This window comes from Labeo rohita, chromosome 18 (assembly GCF_022985175.1).
Source record: "Labeo rohita strain BAU-BD-2019 chromosome 18, IGBB_LRoh.1.0, whole genome shotgun sequence".
NCBI classification, from domain to species: domain Eukaryota; kingdom Metazoa; phylum Chordata; class Actinopteri; order Cypriniformes; family Cyprinidae; genus Labeo; species Labeo rohita.
In genome coordinates, this window is record NC_066886.1 from 4527622 (window position 1) to 4539748 (window position 12127).

A 12127-nucleotide genomic window follows, 5' to 3' on the forward strand; every position below is an offset into this window, starting at 1 on the left:
GTAAACCAGTAGTGCTAATACTCCTTTTGATATGCATAAAAAAGCAAGGTAAGCTGAGGAGTTAAATGTTGTAAAGTACGATCACACAACCTAAATCAAACTGCTATATTTGGACATTAATGAAAGTGTAAAGCGTCTCTAACCAAGTGTAATTTTATGTCACTGGCTTTGAAAACTTGAGATCTTCCCTCATGTCTGCCTGCAGCGTGTCACTTGGTAACACAATGGTCATTGGGGATGGTAAAGTCCCCAGGCAGATATGTTTATCAGTGATATATCTAGTAAGCACATCTCTCTCTTTCTCACATTCAAATGTGTGGCCCATGCCATATCTGCTGGAAATGCCATTGACACTGAAGACAAATAAACCTGCATGCAAAACAACCTGCAGCAACAGTAGCAGGTCATACAGGTTTATCCAGATCAGCCGCACAGCACAACACATCCAAACATATTTCTCTAAACCCTCTAAAGGCTTTCAGGAGACAATCCCATTTTTTTTTTGTGAATTAACTTTTTTAAAAAGAAAAAAAGAAAAGAAAACCATATATATCTATATATCTATCTATGATAAGATATAGATAAAATGTTAAATAAGACTAACTATTGATATTGATTTATTTATTAAATGAACATGTCCTGAATGTATATACTGTGTATATATTCCCCCAAATTGTCCAAAAGTATATGAATAAATAAAAAAAAAGAAAAAAAAAATGAATTACTTTATGGGGTGTTTTTAAAAGGCAAAATTAAATTTTGCACGTTATAGACATTTTATTTATTGAACCAATATGTCCTGTATATGGGGATATATAATAAATAAATAAAAAATAAATAAATTAGGGTGTGTTTTAAAATGCTAAATTAAATGATATATATAAATTAAATATTGATATGTTGATTTTTGTATTAAATAAATATGTCCTATATATGGGGGAATATATATATATATATATATATATACATTGTACAAATTGTAAAAAATAAATAAATAAATAAATTACATTAAGGGGTGTTTTTATAATGTTATTAAATGTAAGGATAGCTTATGTTTTTAAATTGTTTGTTTATTTTTTTGTTTATTTAAGTTGTTTAAAAAAATTAAATGTAAAAAATCTAATACTAAAATGCTAAATAAGATTATATATATTAAATATTGATATGTTGATTTATTTATTAAATGAATTAAATGTCCTATATAAGGGGTGTATATATATATATATATATATATATGTGTGACCCTGGATCACAAAACCAGTCATAAGGGTCATTTTTTCAAAATTGAGATTTATACATCATATGAAAGCTGAATGAATAAACTTTTTATTGATATATAGTTTGTTAGGCATGTTTGTATATGACAATATTTGGCCGAGATACAACCATTTAAAAATCAGGAATCTGAGGGTGCAAAAAAAATCAAAATATTGAGAAAATCACCTTTAAAGTTCTTCAAATAATGTTCGTAACTAATCAAAAATTAAGTTTTCATACATTTACAGTAGGAATTTTACAAAATAACTTAATGGAACATGATCTTTACTTAATTTCCTAATGATTTTTGCCATAAAAGAAAAATCAATAATTTTGACCCATACAATGTATTTTTGGCTATTGCTACAAATAAACCCCAGCGACTTAAGACTGGTTTTGTGGTCCAGGGTCCATATATATATATATATATATATATATATATATATGTAGATGTATGTATATTCCCCCAAATTGTCAAAAATTAAATATATATATAAAAATAAATAAATAAATTACGTTAAAGGGTGTTGTTATTACATGTAAGGATAGCTTGTGTTTTAAATGTTTTTTTAATGTTGTCATTCTTTATTGCAAACGCATCACAATATATATATATATATATATTTATATACATAATACATATAAAAAAAGTACATAAAGAACAAATGTTAATGTATAGACTTAATATAGTACACATAAAAAGAAATAAAAATACCAACTATTATAAATAAATGACACAAAATAAAAAAATATAAAATCTCGACAAAATATAGGACATTTTTTAACTAAACTAATGAAAAAGACACAGGTTTACGTTTAAGTAATTTGGAGTTGACCGAAGACTAAAAAAAAGAAGCTCGGATATCTTGTAGTCTAGTATTTACTTTTTTATTTTGCAATTATGTACATATTAATACAAATATATACATCTCACAAGAGAAGTAGAAAAAGGGTATACAGAGAGAATAATAATAAAAAAAAAAACACAAAAGAACAAGTGCATGTACAAGAGTAAAAAGGATCTATGCCAGGGATAAAAGAAAAATTAAAATTAAAACATTTAATTAACCAAATTAAATTGACACAGTGCTTCGTAAGTCTTTTTAGCTTTTCTGTTTCTCTAGTATTTACATCTGTTGTACCTGTTCAGGAGCAGTGACGTCACGCGGAGGGCGTGGCTTAGTCAACCTGTGCGCGCACTGATGTCTGAGGGACGCTTACAGACGCTGAATCAGAGTGAAGGAAATGTGAACCGGTGTGACGAAAGACCGAGTTTTTCCACTGGGTTTGAAACCAGGAAAGCGCGCGTCTATGATTTTTACAGCGGTTTTCAACTTCTGTGATCCATACGGAGCCTGAAGCACTTGAAGATGATGCTCAACTTTTTCCCGGTGCGGAAATTCAAGCGCAACGGCAGATATATCGTGGTCGGGGCGGTGCTGATGGTCGTGTTACTGGCGGCTTATCTGGAGTTCATGGCCACGACCGAATGGAGCAGCACTGGTGAGTGACATCCGATGCCCTGTCCACTAATTACTGGTGATTTTATGCATTCGTTATGCTAATGCTAGCATAATAAAGTCATGGTGATGCTTTACAATAATAGTTAACAGATTAAGTTGTCTGTCATAAACGGTCAACAACATTTTTATAGCATTTATCGAAGTAGGTCAGGGATTTCAAAACTTTTGTTGTCAGCCGAAACTATTTGACCCCAAATTTACCTCAGGAAAGTTTGAGTTAAAATCTTGTAAGTTATACAGTTTTCTGTCAGTGGTCACATGACATGCAGGTAAACAGATATAATATTTAATATTTTTATTGCTAACTGTTATTTTTTGTTTTATTCTATTTGTATTTTGTACTATTTTCATGACTTAATTATTAGATTTTCATCAGCACAACACAAATACTGGAAAACTTAAACTAGGTTGTAAAAGTTAATACCAGTCAAATGTTTTTGAACAGTAAGTCTTTTCTGTTCACCAAGCCTGCATTTGTTTGATCCAATATACAACAGTACAATTTTGAAATATTTTTACTATTTATAATAACTGCTTTCTATTTGAATACGTTTTTATTCCTGTGATCAAAGCTAAATTATCGGCATCATTACTCCAGTCTTCAGTGTCACACGATCCTTCAGAAATCAGTCTAATATGCTGATTTGCTCTTCCAGAAACATTTTTTTATTATCATTATCATTATCAGAAATTATAGAAATTAGTACTTTAATTTAGCAAGGATTGCTTAAATTGATTGAAAGTGTTGTTAAAGACATTTATACATGTTATGGAAGATTTGTATTTCAGATAAATGCTGTTCCTCTGGACTTTAGATTCATCAAAGAAACCTGAAAAAATTCTACTAATAATAAATGTTTTTTGAGCAGCAATTCAGAATATTAGAACGATTTCTGAAGGATCATGTGACTGGAGTAATTATGCTAAAAATTCAGCTTTGGTTACAGGAATAAATTACATTTTAAAATATTTTCAAATAGAAAACAGTTATTTTAATAGTAAAAATATTTCAAAATTTTGTTTTTGATGTACTCGGTGAGCAGACTTTAAAAAACATTAAAAATCATACTTTTTAAAAACTTTTGACTGGTAGTGTACACTGTTAATTCATGTGTGTTTATAATAAATTATTTATACAATTTGAACAGTGTATTAACATTTGTGGAAATAACATTAACTTGGATATTAAATGCTGTAAAAGTATTGTTCATTTGTAGTCCGTGATTTTTGCCTTTATTGAATATTATCCATTAGATTATTAATTCCATTCCATTCTCTAATTCTGTTTATTTCAAACACTTCTACATTCCGTTCTCTTTTTAAACTAGTGATTCTATTTACAGTCAATTAAATCAGCTAATTACATTCCACTCTACCTATTTCCTATAATATTACATTCTACTACCAAATATTTTCTAGATCCATCCATTCCGTTTTGTAATTCTATTTTTAGTTTGACCAACTTGTAATTGCATTCTGTTTACTTGGAAGTCTGTTCTACTAATTACATAATTTTCTTTTCTGTTGAATCAGGAGTTTGATTGCGTGAGTCTTTAAATAGTCACTAATTTTATGTAAGGCAGGGAGGGACAAGCTAGATTTGAAATTTGCCATTTATTGGCTTAGTAAGTTTGCTCTTAAAGGAATAGTTTACCCAAAAATAAATAAAAAAAAGGATGAAAATCACCCTTAGGCTATCCCAGATGTAGATGAGTTTGTTTCTTCATCAGAACAGATTTGGAGAAATTTAGCATTGGATCCCTTGCTCACCAATTAATCCTCAAGTGAATGGGTGCCGTCAGAATGAGAGTCCAAACATCTGATAAAAACATCACAATAATCCAGAAGTAATCCACACCACTCCAGTTCATCAATGAACGTCTTATCAAGTCAAAAGCTGCATGTTTGTAATAATTTGGATGAAACTATTCCTTTAAGAAAAGTTTGTCTTTGTGAATTGCTTCTATTATTATTACGCACAATGCAATACGATATACAATACATTATGCAAACAGTACAGCACAATTAATTTTATGCAATGACAGAATGCATTGTGTGCATGCAAACGTCAGGCTGGGTGTTTCTGTCCTGCCGGTCTAGTTAGTTTCTTTACACCAGTTCAAAATCAGGGTGTTTCCTTCTCATTCCCATAGTGACTCACAATGTCTCCTCTTCTTTTCTTTTATCTGCTGACTCAGAGACCTTGAAATAACATTTTTTAAAGTTTTCTCATTGGTCCCGAATTACAAAGGTTGCACAAAGAGAAGCTTATGCTGACATCTTAGGGGAAACCTGAGAGACGTCAGGTGAGCTCTGACCTGCAGAAGGGGTTTGTCATCTTGTCCGCAGTCAGTATCAGGTCAGAGGAACAGCACCAATGTCACACCACCTGGACAACAGCCTGCTAAGATTACATTTGAGTAATAAACTCTCACTGCCCTGTAAGCGAAATCAGATTAAAAACAACAGCTGCCCAGTTGAGCTTTGAGGAGGAAGCTTAAATGTAATGAAGTTCCTCCTGTATTTTTTAGAGCAGTCCAGGGGTGAATGTGTGACCTGCACATGGCATTGACACGCTCTTGTGAGTCCGTTGGCCATGAATTCAGATGCATGCCATTCCTCTGTGAACCTGCATATATTTTGCATGCTGACATTACACTTTACTTTTTTTATTTTTTATCCTGGGTTAATGTTATTTGCATATTGTTGTTAATAACATTAATTGGACATGCACAGCACACAAACCTTTTCTTCTATTAAATGTCATCATGTAAATATATTGTTCAACTTAACACATTAAGGCCTGGTTTCAAAGACGTGCTTAGCTTAAGCCAGGACTAGGTTTTAGTTACATTAACAATTTAACTAGAGAGAAAAGAATGCCACTCACACTGACACTGATGATTTTATGATGTAAAAGCAAGATATTTTCATCTGAGACAGCTCAGACATGCATTTTAGTCGGGAACTAGCCTTGTCTGTGAAAGGGGAGGGGGGTGGGGGGAAAGAGTTTTTCTCCCAACTATGAAAAAAAAAAAAAGAAAGAAAAAGTTGTGAAAAGAGTGACTTTTAAACTCACAATTCTGACTTTTTTAACTTGCAAATCAGAAGTTACTTATATCTCTTAATTCTGAGTCTTTTTCTAAGAATTGTAAGAAAAAAAGTCAGAATTGTGAGAGAAAAATAAAATCCCATCATTCTGTCTTTTTTGTCTCCACCACAAAATTGTCAGAAGAAAAGTCTGATTTGTGACATAATGTCAGATTTGTGAAAAAAAGACTAATAGTGAGATTTCTTTTATTCCATGGTGGAAATAGGCTTTTGTACAATGCAATTATGAGCAATTATGAGTTTGTTTATTATGTCAAAGCTGTTGGTAGGTTCTCAGTTTTAAAAATTTGTAGTAGCCAGCAGTGTTGGGTATAACACATTACAAGTGACCCGAGTTATTAGGGATGTAACAATATCAAAATTTTACAATTTTATAGTATTGCGATATGAAGTCCACAATGTAATATTTATTGCGATATTAAAAAAAAAAAAAGACAAATGGAAGACTTGGAAAAAAAGCCTATTGTTACTTTTGATATTGTTCAGATAGGCCTTTTTGAAATTATATTTAATGCAAATTTATCAGCCTGTGATGGATAAAATACTTAGTTTTTTAGCCAGAATTGTTTTTAATATTTTCTTATTTTTTTCTATTATACCACACCTGATTAGCAAGGCCAGATTTTCCACCAGTTAGTCATAGTGACATTGTTTTTATACCTCACTGTATTATATAGCCACAATTAGGTCACTACACTTGCCTGTGCTGCACGTGTTTGTATATTTTCAGATTCATTTTCTAAATTCAACTATCACTGTAGTATAGCTTTTATTTTACAAAAACATGTCTCCCTGCAAATCTAGTGAAATGCTATACAGTAGTCAACATTTGAAGTGGATCAAAACCTTTCATTAAATTTGTCCTAAAACCAAAAAGAATACCCGTTCTTGTCTTAGGACAACTTTGATGAACTTTTTTTGATCCACTTCAAATGTTGACTACTGTAATCATCTGCCGTGAAAATAAAGCACAACTGGTGGCCGTTGCGTTTTCAAACGTGCGCTGAACTCAGCACATGCAATAAATGAGTTTACTACATTCACTGAGGCGCGGAAAACACAGAATCACAAGCTGATCGTGTGAACGACGTGCGTGCTTCACTTTGAAACATGCAGCGAACCAGACTTGATGAAGGGATTGAACCATATTGTGCTTTTGGTTTAAGGTCGTTTGACAGATACTGTGCCAAAGCATAACGGCCAAAAACACAACTTTTATGTTAGAAGGTTAGAATATTTTAAAAATCTACACTTTTTACCTGGAAGACCTATATTGTTTCATATGGTCATGTGACCACGATAATATCAAGGGAGTTTTGCTATCACAATACCTTGATATTGATAATATCGTTACATCCCTACGAATTATATAATCAGATTACTTTTTTAAGTAACTAGTAACAGCACATTACTTTTGAATAAAAATCTAAATTGCTTTCCAAATAAGTAACGCCAGTAACTTTTTCTCATTTATTCGCTGACGCCTCTCCTGTCCCCATGTTGAGAGAAATCGAGAGTAATTGCAGAGGCAGAGGCATTTCCTTCAGCCTGAGGCTTATTCCTTTCACTTTGGTGTGAAAGGGCCCTAACAGTTGCCAAAAATATAAAATTCATTTTTTTTTGTTATTAAAAATAAATAAGCAAGCCCAGCTCAGGCGACAAAAAGTAGCACAAAAGTAATGTAATGCATTACTTTCCATAAAACGTAAGTAATGCAATTAGTTACTGTTTTATGGAGTAATGCAATATTGTAATGTATTACTTTAAAAGTAACTTTCATCAACACTGGTAGCCAAATATTAATCTAAAAAGAAAATTCGATCATTTACCATCATGTTGCTCCAAACTTGTATGTATTTCGTTTTTCACAAAGATATTGTGAAGAATGTTGGTAACCAAGTGGATTTAGGTCCCATCAACTTGCATTGTATTTTTTTGTAAATACAGAAGAACAAAATGCATACAAGTTTAGAACAACATGATGGTGAGTAAATACAGGATAAAAAGCTTTCTGTATTCTTTTTCAATATTATCTACTTGTTTTCTTTTTAATATAAATAAAACTTGCATACTACATTAGGCTATTTGAGACTTGTCAGACCACTTACATATTATTGCTCTTATGTTTGATTACTTCTAATGGCCTCATTTGTAAGTCGCTTTGGATAAAAGCATCTGCTTAATGACTTAATGGAATGCAATAGAATGTCATTTTAAAGAAGTTCACTTCTAGAACAAAAATGTACTGATAATTTACTCACCCCTTGTTATCCAAGATGCTCATGTCTTTCTTTCTTCAGGCGATTAGAAATTATGTTTCTTGAGGAAATAATTTTAGGAATTATTTCCATAGTGTGGTCTTCAATGGTGCCCCCAAGTTTGAACTTCCAAAATGCAGTTTAAATGCAGCTTCAAATTGCTCTAAACGATCCCAGTCTAAGAAGAAGGGTCTTAGCTAGCAAAATGTCATTTTCAAAACAAATTGACAATTTCTATATATATTTTAACCTCAAATGCTCGTCTTGTCTGGGTCTGCGTGTTTTTTTTTCCGGGTCAGTACAGTCAATACAGTTAGGGTATCTCGAAAAACACCCATCTCGTTTTCTTCTCCAACTTTAAAATCATCCTACATCGCTGCAAAAGTGCCGACCTAGTGAACATACAAAGAACATCAAATACGCTATACAAAAAAAAGGTAAAACAGCAATGTAGGAAGAGTTTTTCGACCTATTCCAGCTGTATAGACCCAGATTACACAGACTATGCATGCGCATTGCAGAGACGAGACAAGAAGAGCATTTAAGGTTAAAAAGTATATAAATTGTCAATTTGTCGATTGTTTCGCTAGATAAGACCCTTCTTTCTCGGCTGGGATTGTTTAGAGTTGAATTCCACTATATGGAGAAAAATTCTGAAATGTTTTTCTCAAGAAACATACTTTCTTATCAACGGAAGAAAGAAAGACATGAACATCTTAGATGACAAGGGGTTGAGTAAATTATCTGTACGTTTTTGTTCTGGAAGTGAACTTCTCCTTTAATTTCTGTGCAAGCTCTAATGAATGGGCGAGTCGTGCCGTTCTCTCTTTTTTAAAATGAGTTTTATGTCTTAGTACAATGTCTTCGGGAGAAGATGCACCGTCAAAAGCTCTTGCAAATTCTGTCGTTTTGAGTGTTGACAGCCAGCTACTGCTTTCAGCTTTCGTTTTCAAGAGCTGTTGTTGCTCATCCATGTGGCCTAGTCTAAATTTTGTGTGTGTGTGTTAGTTTAATCCCACTGGGGTGTCAGTGTGAAGTGACAGACCCTTGTGACTGACCCTTGACCCTTTTTGGCACAAGCTCTGGATTTTTAGATTATGCTAAAATTTCCTTGTAGTTTCCTTCTGTAGAGGATCATCAAAGAGCAGGTGCATGACGCAGAAATGGATTGAGACTACAGTAATGCATGTCTCACTCTCTCTCCCATGCTGCACTGGACACAAAGGCTTTTATTTTCTTTTAAACAAACTTGACATTCCTCCAGAGGCTACCAGTGACCTCTAGGGAGGACATTTAAAGAAAGGATTTAGAAAATGGAGAAGGCAAAGAAGGAAATTTTGGTTGCTTGCTAAAAACAGACTTTGAACATGCACATGACATGCAGAAATCCTGAGGGTCTCATTTGTTCTCACGTACACACTAAGAAAAGTTCAAACACAGCACAGTGTGCAAATACACCTGAGGACACGGAGCATAATAGTTTGCCCACGCTGGCCCTCCCCGCAGTGTGTGTTTAGTGGCACTGGGGGTCAGATGACCCTTTCTTCTGTAAGGAGCGGTGTCATTTCCTGTACTCCTTGTTGCTATGGCACCGATGTGCAAGGTTAAGCACACTTGCACAACTCTGTACACACACACACACACACACACACAGTCTTTTGCAGGGAGTGTATGTGTATTCTTCAACATGTAGAAATTTGCTGTAAATGTTTGCAGAGATCTAACGTTTTTAATGTACGTATTGTGTGTGTGCATCATCTGTTTGACAAACTTACAACATACTCTTTGCCCCTGTTGAGCAGGATGTTTGTCAAAAGACAATTGATGAATGACACGTCAAAATTCTAATTTTTCGTAACTGGATACTTGAAAGAAACTTGAATAACTGGTTTTCCTCTTTTGACTAAAGGGAAAACGTGTATACAAGACACATTCATGGGTGTATAAATGATGAAATGTGAGTCTGTTATTATTATATTAGCAATGTGTTGTGTGTGTTTTTATAAAACGTCCTCTTGGGATGTCCTCAAGGTATAATGTTTTTATTCTTAAAACTGTTAGTTGTGCTTTTGTAATGCACTTTCTTATGTTCATTCATGTTTGTTTCACGCTTTAACTGGTGCTAAAAATGAAGATATGTTCAGTTCACACGCCTTTTGATCTGAGACGGCTACAGCGATCTGTCACGCCACATTATAGACCAAACCACATTTTTCCAAAACTATTTGAATTTTTGGTTGCTTGTATTTTGGTTGCATTAAAGAATGCGTTTATATTTTTTTAAAATGCACAAAATTCCTTTTAGAACTGGGATTAGGATTAGTTAGAGTAATCATAGTTCTGACCTTGGACCACAAAACCAGTCATAAAGGTTAATTTAATATGCTTTCCATTGATGTATGGTTTGTTAGGATAGGACAATATTTGGTCAAGACACAACTGTTTGAATATATAGAATCTGAGGGTGCAAAAAAATCGCCTTTAAAGTTGTCCAAATGAAGTTGTTAGCAAAGCATATCACTAATTAACATTTAAATTTTGATATATTTACAGTAGGAAATGAACAAACATGATCTTTACTTAATATCCTAATGATTTTTGGCATAAAAGAAAAATCAATATTTTTGACCCAAATTTTTTTTTTTTTTTGGCAATTGCTACGGATATACCCATGCTACTTAAGACTGATTTTGTGGTCCAGGATCACAATTGACTTAATTGACTTAAACAACGTAAGTGAGTTCTATGTCCTAAGCCTTGCTGGCATGTAAATCAACATCAGGAAATGATCTTCTGTTTTATATAGAGTTATATAATGATCAAGGAAGCATGTTTGTGACAAAAAAAAAAAAAAAAAAAAAAACAAACTAAATAATAATGAACCTGTTTTGTATTTCGGGGAATTCCATAAGTGGTATTGCATTTTATAAATGGATCAACACGGACGCTGGACACCTGGTTTAAAATCAATTGCCTATAATGTGTAAATCATATTTTTGAATTAATCTAATTAGGGAAGACATTGAAAGTGTGTTTGGTGTGATTGACAGTGTTTAAGGTAATTGTTTTCCATCCTGTTAAAGATTAATGTGAACATGGAATCAGTTTCATTGTTTCTGGAGAAATCCTAAACCGTCAATGGCAATCTAATGGCACTGTCCTGGATCTTGGTCAGGTGTAATTAATTAATTGGCTACTTGACTAAATATTTACTCTCTTACTCTTTCAGGTGTAACCTTCCACAGTGAAAGCATCGCCTGGGCAAAAGCTGCTGCTCGACGTGCGGTAAAAACTCATAATCTCCTGAAACTTTACTCACCCCCAGGCTCTCCAAGATGTAGATGACTTTGTTTCTTCCTTGGAACAAATAATACAGCCAAAATTGTACTTGTAAGGATGTGTGTACTATTGCTACTATTATTAGTGTAGCATGGCGATGTCAAAATTAGCCTAATATCATTTCAAACATAGGCTTATCCTCATGTTAGCTGTAATGGGTAACAAGCTATGGTATAAGTCAAGCTACCAATCACACTAGGTAACATTCTAATCGCTAACATAGCAGATTCATGGAAAAATACATGGGTTATCATCTTTTTTTGTCATGACTAATTTATTGATGACTCAGCATTATCTGTATTAAAGAAGTCCAAAACAAAGATTCACATATAATGTACTCACCCCCTTGTCATCCAAGATGTTCATGTCTTTCTTTCTTCATTTGTAAAGATATTGTGTTTTTTGAGGAAAACATTTGTACATTTTTCTCCATATAATGGACTGATATGGTGCCCTGATTTTGAACTTCCAAAATGCAGTTTAAATGCAGTTTCAAACGATCCCAGATGCCGTTGTAAATGATCCCAGCCGAGGAAGAAGGGTCTTATCTAGCAAAACGATTGGTTATTTTAATTTTTAAAAAAATACGGTTTAAATACTTTTTAATCTCAAATGCTCGTCTTGCCTTTATCTCCCTGA

The 12127-nt window shown here is 33.2% G+C and overlaps 1 protein-coding gene across 1 annotated transcript in view; it reads left to right on the forward strand.

Moving 5' to 3' along the window:
• Window positions 1-2458: 2458 nt before the first annotated feature.
• b4galnt3b (beta-1,4-N-acetyl-galactosaminyl transferase 3b) overlaps window positions 2459-12127 on the forward strand; it is a 28513-nt gene continuing 18844 nt past the window's right edge. The window contains exons 1-2 of the mRNA XM_051135805.1: window positions 2459-2760; window positions 11379-11434. The gene's annotated coding sequence lies outside the window, so the exon portion shown is untranslated. The remainder of the gene's footprint in view (window positions 2761-11378; window positions 11435-12127) is intronic.